The following is a 9,134-nucleotide window of genomic DNA, read 5'->3' as shown; positions in this document are numbered from 1 at the left end:
TACTTTAATAGGCGTGTAAATAAAATTCTTTCCCAGCCACATGTGTAGCAATCACCTGTCTTTAGTAATAGAGCTACTGATAATACTTGCCTGTTAAGAAAAGAATTTAGCAATTTTAATTTTAATACCATGTTAAAATTAAATTTAAGATGAGATTTATGATAAAACTTTATTTTTTAATAATATGGTGAAATTGGATGAATATTGTAATTTGGTTCTTGCATTAGGAACATAAGCATAGTCACGTGTGATCTGGGCAAGGCACTTGTTAATCCATCAATTTGTTTCTCAGTTAGTATTTAGAGCTAATAAATTCCCACTCTGCAATATTGCTTAATAGAACTGTCACCCCTGAATGTTCTAAGAATGTTATCTATTCTTTAGTTTTTTTTCCAATTTATAATAATGTATTAAAGCAAGTTTCTAGTCTTTAATAAGGAGTCATCAGATATTTGAATCAAAATCCATGGTCTTCACCTTTTGCTGGTATACTTTAGTACTTTTCTTTTCTTTTTTTTAACTATTTCTGATTGTCAGTTTGACTAAGCCAATTTTTGAAATATTTTATCAAGTTTGCATCTTTACTATTTACTTTTGCCTTCCAGAATTTTAATATTTCATCTTTTTTTAGGGCAAGCAATATATTTGCGATATTTCCCAGTAATGCAAACAAATGTTGGTTTGTTTGAATCCCCTGATTTTGTCAAAACTGATTTATAGCAATATCACTTAGACTTATATACCACTTCATAGTGCTTTACAGCCCTCTCTAAGCAGTTTACAGTGCCAGCATATTGCTCCCAACAAACTGGGTCCTCATTTTGCCTACCTCAGAAGGATGGAAGGCTGAGTCAACTTTGATCCTGGTGAAATTTGATCTGCCAAACTGCTGGAAGCTGGTGATCAGCAGAAGTAGCCTGCACTCTAACCACTGAGCCACCACAGCTCTATTATCTTACCTTTGTATTTATTAATTTGCTTTGAAGCAAGCTATGACTCTTAGTTCTTCTTCCTTACTTGTCTTAATATCAAGGTAATGTATTTTCTGTAAAATTTCCCTGTGAAATTTCCCTTTTGTTTTTCTGCCTTTGAGTCAGTTCTGACTTTTAGTGACTGCTTGGATTAGTCCCTACAGTTTTCTTGGCAAGATTTTGAAGTGGTTTACAATTGCCTGCTTCTTAGGGCTGAGAGTATCACTGACCCCAAGTTACTCAGTTGGTTTTGTACCTATAGAAGGACTAAAACTCACAGTCTCACAGTTTCTAGCTTGGTACCTTTAACCATTACACCAATCTGACTCTCTTTTTCATATTATTTTTAAATATATATTCTGCTTTAAAAATTTCAAGTCGCTGATATCAGTCATAACTTACTGATCTTTCTTGCCAGTCAAATTAGCTTTTGTTTTAAATCATAGTATCTCTATTATGATGTTATCAGTGCTGCTGTACTATATTAATTGATTAGTTTTAGCCAATGTGTTTGTTAAAATATTGTCCGTTGCCAAGTTTACATATTTTGATAGTTTCAATTATTTCAATGCTTTTTCTTATGACTTTGAATTATTATATGTTTATTTTCTTATTTCCATCTATCTGCCAAAGAACTGGCATTCATCGCTTTTGTTCAATGTTTTCATGTCTTCAATCGCATTTTGTTTCAATCACCTTTTGTTGTCAATCTTGCTAATATTTGATGTTGCTCTTCAAATATTCTTTCATGTAATGATTTCCCATTTCATTCATTCAATACTATTAGCATTCTGCTAGTTTTTGTGGGTTTGTTTTTTAAAGTCAACACCTGTAAGAGCTTTTGATCTATGAATAAATTGTTATTGATCCATTCATTTCACTTATATCTGAGTCTGGGTACTTATTTTTTCCCAATACTAAACATTTTGTTTTGAAATCATCTCATTTTAAAGTTTAATTAAAAATAGCATTTCATGATTCTTTGGTTTTCTTCAACTTACTATTTCTTTCACTTTGCTGGCTCTTGCAGACACTTTATAGCCAGCCTTCTTGATTGTCTAGCACAGGGGTGTCAAACTCAGTTTCATAACCCCCCATCAGGGTTAATGTCAGGGCAGCCTCCCTCAGTGATCAAGAAAGAAACCACTCAACTCCATTTTGAAGAATTAAGAGTACTTTTACTGGTTATGAGTAGATAGCAGCTAAGCAAAGCAAGATCTGAGGCAAAAGTGCGCGTAATCATAGCTATCAATATGTGATTCAACTCCCTCCCCCTGGTAACCCCATCCCATAGTCCAATTCGCACACCCCTCAGGTGTCATGTGGGTTTCATCTTCAAAAAGCATCATCAGGTTGGTATGCCGGACACTTGGCCTTGGCAGCAAATCCACTATCTGCAGCATGCGCAGTAGATGGTGAGAACAAACTCCCTTTTTACAATCACTCCTGTACTGAAAACTTCCCCTCTCAAATACCATGCCTCTCCCTCCCTGTTTCAATGGCAGCCGAAAGCAAGTAGCGAAGCAGAGGCTGACAGTTATATTTGAATTCAGGGGGGGGGTGCAGAGTGAGCATGGTCAGGGTGGGCATGGCCAGCTTAACGTCACTTGTGTCAGGGGCACCTGTGGTGGCTTGAGCGCTCTGCCAGAGAAAATGGGCTCCCGACTCTGTTTTTGGATTTTGACAGCCTCGTACAATGTTCTGCCAGTTAAAACAGAGCTCATGTGGCCCTCGTGAGCTTCATTTTTGATGGCAGAAGTACCGGGGGCCAGTCCTTCGCTGTTTCCAGGGTGGACCTGTGGGCCAGATCTAAGCAGCTCATGGGCCAGATTCAGCCCCCAGGCCTTGACACCCCTGGTCTAGCAAAACCAACTAAGCCCCCTAGACTGTTTATTCACTGATGACCAGGAGCCATCACACCACATGTGGTTCTTATTGACCTGCTTTTCTATTGTGTTCCTCATTGAAAATAGGTTGTATTTGGCCCATACTTCATTATATATGTACACACACATTATTTATATCTTATGCATTTTCTGTCTTGCCTTACATTACCTCATTTTTTTCTTATTAAGGCAACGTTTCCATTTTCTGAAGAAAACCTTTGATTTTATACCTTAATGGACACTAATTGCGAACCAAACTTACGTGGTGGAATACCTTCCAACTGAGCTTTGGTTATTGTGGTTTTAAATAACTCTCTGACATTAAGACGAGATTTGGTTCTCTCCCTTTCAGTCTTTTTCAGCAATCCCCTGATTTTTAATAAACTAATATTGTGATTGTATTAGACCCCACTTGCATGTATGCTAGCTGTAATTGCATTACGGTTCCTATGTCCAATTTGATACCATCTATGTCTCACATCAATTCATGATCAACATTTAGAATGAAATTCAAAGCTTTCTCCCATTTGGTCAGTCCCAAGATAAAGTTTACATCCTAAGTCATTTTGGGTGTATAAATGTGGATTTCTTTCACAACATGAATTATGCATTCTATGTAAGATAAATTGAAATTCCTGTGTTTACAATAGCAATTACACTTATACATCACTCCATAGTGCTTTACAGCATTCTCTGCATGGTTTACAATGCCATCATATTGTCCCCAACAATCTGGGTCCTTATTTTACTGACTTGATGGAAGGCTGAATCAACCTTCAGTCCGGTTAGGATTGAACTCCTGGCTGTGGACAGTTAGCCTGCAATACTGCATTCTAATCACTGCTACATCATGGTTCTTCTCCTGTTCAAGCCTCACTGACTATATATTTAAAAAATCAGACATATATTTTTAAAATCATACTGTAAATAGGTACACCTCCCTTCATATATATAGATTTATATTTAGATTTATTTTTTAAAAAAATGGAGCAGCAGGTTTGACAGATTTCACCATCAACTTCATTTTCCTCTGTTTTCTTGCAAGCAGGAGTTCAGCTGCTTAAGGATAAAGCAAGGATTTATGTTGTTCTGAGGAAGCAGCAAACAAATTAGTTGTCTTCATTATTATGCATGGGAATTACGTTGGTAGTTAGGATTTTTGGAGACAAGAATTCTGATTATGTGAACAGTTAATTGCTATCTAACATCAAGCATGAGAAATACAGAGCGAGATAAGATGTGGAAAGCTAGGAAAAACAACTGTCATGTTCAAATGCAGTGGTGTGCTGCCCCGCTCATTCTCACACATACACACATAACTCTGGTTTAGTGAATTTATTAATATTCCTCAGCAATTACCTTCACCAAAATTATCCCAATTAAATTCAGCCACAAGCAGTCCACAGAGCAATTGCCCAATAGTCCACAAAGTCATTGAAAGTTGCTCAAACAAAGTAATTCCACCAAACAAACTTAAATCCACACAGAAGAGAGCTCACAAAGCAAGAAAACTTCAGAGTCTCCAAGGGACAAATCAATTCCAAACACAGTGTCAATCCGGAGTTTCGCACGAGACATGATGACCAAAAACACACAGCTAGAAAACAAACATGTCCCCAGCAATATCTCCCTCTGTCTGCTGTGATAAATAGCTAGCTTTCCAGTGCAGCTTATCAAGACAGGCGGGTCTTTCTCTTCTCTAGTAAGTAGCTGCCAATTGCTTCCAGGTGCAATTCAAGGTGCTGGTTGTAACCTTTAAAGCCCTTCATGGCTTGGGACCAGGTTATCTGAGGGACCATCACTTGTTGGTCACATCTATCCAATCCATCAGAAGGGGAAGGCAGGGAATGCTGTGAATCCCATCTCTGAAAGAAATACATCTGGTAGGAGCCAGAAGAAGAGCCTTCTCCATGGTGGCTATCTCTCTCTGGAACATCATTCCCCTAGAGATTAGAACGGCCCCCATTCTAATACACTTCTGGAAGGAGCTGAAGACCTGGTTCTGCCAGTGGGCCTGGGGAACCCAGAGTGAGATGGAGCCCATTAAATGGCTTGTGTGATCTGCTGTTACTGGGAGGCGAGGGGTGATTTTATTATATTATACTATATTAATTTATTTGATTGTTTTATTAGTTTTATTGTTTTGTATTCTGTAAGGATTTAATATGAAATGGTTTGACATCTCTTGGTATCTTTCCTTTATTCCTTTTAAACTGGCCTGGATAAATTATCCCAAAGCTAATTCAGAAGGAGCAAGTTATAGTCTATGAAAATGAAGAATTAACTATTTCTCTGTTTGTTTCAGAGAGGTATCCACTTAATGTCTTCTGGTATTCTGAAGAGAGAAAGAAACTCAAAAGTTCACAAAATAAATTTCAGTGCTTTATTTCAAACATAAACAAATAAAAAAGTATAAAGAACAAAGCAAAAATCCATGTTAGTTCTCTTAGCATAGAAAGTAGTTCTATATTTCTGAATATAAAGTTCTTTACTCAAGTTGTGAGCTCTACACAAATAGCCAGTCCAACTCTTGTAGAAAACCAAAGATCTTAGGAACAGATATTAGAACAGTGAGACAGAGAAACCCCATTTTAACCATGATGGTGATAGTGAAGTTCCTTTGATTTTTTTTTATTATGGCACAGGTCATATTATATCTCTTTGTAAATTGGAGTAAATTGGCTTGATGGTTGGGTTGCATCATACAAAATTAAACTTGCTGATTGGTCAGTTTTCTTTAGCCCACACCTAGAAACTTTTGAAATATTTGGTGACTGCTATTGGTTCATCTGATAAAGTTGTTGCTTCTCCTCTAAGACTGTCCATGAGTCTTTTGGGTTGAAGTTGATTTCCTCTAGCTCATCAGCTAAAATCAGATGTGCATGTTGTTTTGTTGTCTCCTTATTAATTTACTATCAATTTGAAATTTGAGTTACTCTAATAGACTCACAATCATATTTTCTTTAGTTGTGTAAATTCAGCTCTAAACTGTAACTATATCCTACAAGCCTGATCCAATGTTCTAATTTTCTATCTTCTTTTTCTAACACAAAGCAACAATCAATATATTTGTAGGACTACCTCTCTCCCAAATGCTGCCATGGTGTTTTGGTGAGGTCCAAATGTGGTTACATTTTGAAGTCACCCAGGAAATTAGTTACGCTGCAACATGTTGAGGTTCCACCACAAAACCGTGTTCGACTAAACCGCGCTCGACGAAACTGCGTAGCTGACGTCATCAACAGGGCGACAACAGTGCGGAGACAGAAGCACGCTGTAAACGCTAAACCTAAAATTAACCCCTAAACCTAAACCTAACCCCCTAAACCTAATCCTAAACCTAACCCTAAACCTAACCCTTAACCTAACCCTAACCCTAATCCTAACCCTAACCCTAAACCTAACCTTAACCCTTAACCTAACCCTAACCCTAACCCTTAACCTAACCCTAAAGCTAACCCTAAACCTAACCCTTACCTTAAGTTGAATCGGCTTGCTTTCAAAGCGCTATTTAAAGAGCCCTTCTTTCTCTGCGCTCGCTGCTGTCGCCCTGTTGATGACGTCAGCAATGTGGTTTAATCGGGCGCGGCTTAGTCAAGCGCTGTTTTGTCGTGCCACAACATGTTGATATTAATGTGATTTCTTTGACTCCCAAGTGTAATTTTTTTACTTTATTTCACCAAATAATCGTATCTCAAAGCCAGATAGCCGGAGATAAAACCTTTTGCTCATCTGGACTGACTGAAACACCATATATAGAAATATATTTTCTATATCAGTGGTGGGTTCCTACCAGTTTAGACTGATTTGGCAGAACCGGTAATGGTTTGGTGGTCTGGGTCACTGGAACCAGCAGTGACCCAGGTTTGCCACGCCTCCAAACTAGTTCTCCAGGTGGCAGAATAGGCAGCGCCATCTTGTTTTTCACTTATTTATTTTTATTGCACTGTGCATGCGCTCACAGAGCACATCAAGTGTGCAGTGTGCCCACGAGTGAATCGGCAGTAGTGCCTGCCAGAACCCACCCATTTTATATGGTTATATATCAATTTTCTATATGGTTACAGAAAATACGTAGAGGCAGATTCATTCAATGAAGATCGAGGAGGGGTTTCTATGGAAATTCTCTGTCAACCATCCAGGTCATGGTTGTCCCAAAGGTGCTTTTCCAAAAGGCAACTGAACTTTATTGGTTTTTTTCCTTTGATAACATTTCACTTCTCAGAAGTTTCTTCAGTTCTATGGAGGAAGGGTTTTTCTTTTTCATCTGATTTTTCAATTTGGGAGAAAAGGAGAATGATATTTGTGTGGTTTACAAATTTCTGTTGAGAATACTTGCAGGCATACATTTTTCCTTTCTTTTTGAAAACAAACCCACGTTTTTCTATGTTTTTCAGTTCATATTTATACATTTATATATTACATTTATATGCCACTTATCATATTATTCAAAACGGCTCTAGGTGACTCTTTTTCTATTTTGTAGAATTATCTTGGTGGAATGACTAGGATCATAGATTTCAATTTTTTTCTTATACTATTTTACTTTATGATTGTATTATTTAATTTTTAAAATAGGATGTCAACTCTGAAGCTAGTTGTCAGGGTTCCAAGTAATACACCCATTGCAAATAGAACTCTAAGGCAAAGATTGGTGGAATTCCAACTCTGAGAGTTCCACCTCATTAAAAAATGAAAGTTTCCTGTTCTCTTAAACAATAAGTCACATTGTCCAATCTGGGTGCTGGCTGGTTGCCTGGTTACTTCTCTTCTCCTCCTCTGGCCAGCCAGCAGTTGGAATGTCCTTGGATTATAAGAGAACTATTTTGTTTTTGCTACAAAATTCCAATTATCTCTACACCCCCCTCATCTAAGAGCCGAGGTGGCGCAGTGGTTAAATGCAGCACTGCAGGCTACTGCTAGATCAGCAGTTCAGCGGTTCAAATCTCACCGGCTCAGGGTTGACTCAGCCTTCCATCCTTCCGAGGTGGGTAAAATGAGGACCCAGATTGTTGGGGGCAATATGTTGACTCTCTGTAAACCGCTTAGAGAGGGCTGAAAGCCCTATGAAGCGGTATATAAGTCTACTGCTATTGCTATTGCTATTGTGTCAAACCTGAAGCCATGTAAAGAAAAAGCCCTATAGAAAAAGTTACAGAAAAGAAAATGGCCACAGCCAGGTCAGCTTTAGGTTTGACACTAGCCTGACTGAGGCTATCTTAGAGGCTTCAATGTTGCCACAATGGGGCTGAGGGATAGGGAGGGGAAATAGAGATAGCTGGGGTTTTGTAGCCAAAACAAAATACATACCCTGAGAACCAAGGACATTCCCACAGATGGCTGAGGAGAGGAGGAGTGAAGTTTCCAAGCAACCGGACAGCACCATGTGATTAGATCATGTGACTGATTGTTGGGAAAAGGGGGGAAGAACTTTTACTTTTAATTAGGTAAAAACCATGGGAACTTTTAGAGTCGATTTTCACCAGCCTGTGCCAATATGATATATCCAATAAACATGTTCTTTCAGGAAACTGCTTGCCTTGGAGTTCTGTTTGCTATGTATTACTTGAAACCCTGACATAGGGTTTATTTAAATTGGGTACTTGTAGAGAACTGAAAATCTCTCTGCTAAAAGTGGAATTGACAGTTGTGGTGAAATGAAGATCCAGCAAGTAGATCAGCTCTTTGTAATTCTTCTTCAAACAATTCTTGGACCAGAAAGTACTACAGTTAAGTCACTCATACACTGGCCATCTCCCAAATGAATTATGGTAATGCACCCTACATTGGACTGCCCTTGAAGAGTATTAGGAAGTTTCAGTTAGTACCAAATGCAGCAGCACCAGCAGTTATCTTCATACTATGCCTAGATCTGTGCATGTTGCACCTCTTTCCACAAACCACATTGGTTACAAATTTGCTTCCAAGTCCAATTCAGGATGCTGCTGATAACTTATAAGGCCCTACCCTATTATTTAGGGACTGCCTCTTATCAGTGTTATCTATCCCTATCATCAAGCCCAACAGAAGAGGCTTGTGGTAGCTTCTATTAGCTGAGAGAATGCTGTCTGTCAGGATCCAGGTGTAGTTCTTCTCTTCTGCTGCACCTGCCCCATGGAACATCATTCCCCCAGAAGTCAGACTAGCTCCAACCTTGATGGCTTTCTGGAAGGACCTGAAGACCCAGCTGCAGCATTTAGGCTGAAGATCAGAGGGAAACCATAAAATGGCTGTATTGTTCAGGGAACTGTAATGTATATCTTTGTTTTGATGTTTG

The sequence above is a fragment of the Thamnophis sirtalis genome, unplaced genomic scaffold, assembly GCF_051295495.1.
Source record: "Thamnophis sirtalis isolate CommonGarterSnake01/CBP01778 unplaced genomic scaffold, rThaSir2_p1.2 scaffold_1, whole genome shotgun sequence".
Lineage (NCBI taxonomy): Eukaryota > Metazoa > Chordata > Lepidosauria > Squamata > Natricidae > Thamnophis > Thamnophis sirtalis.
This window is presented reverse-complemented; position numbering follows the sequence as displayed.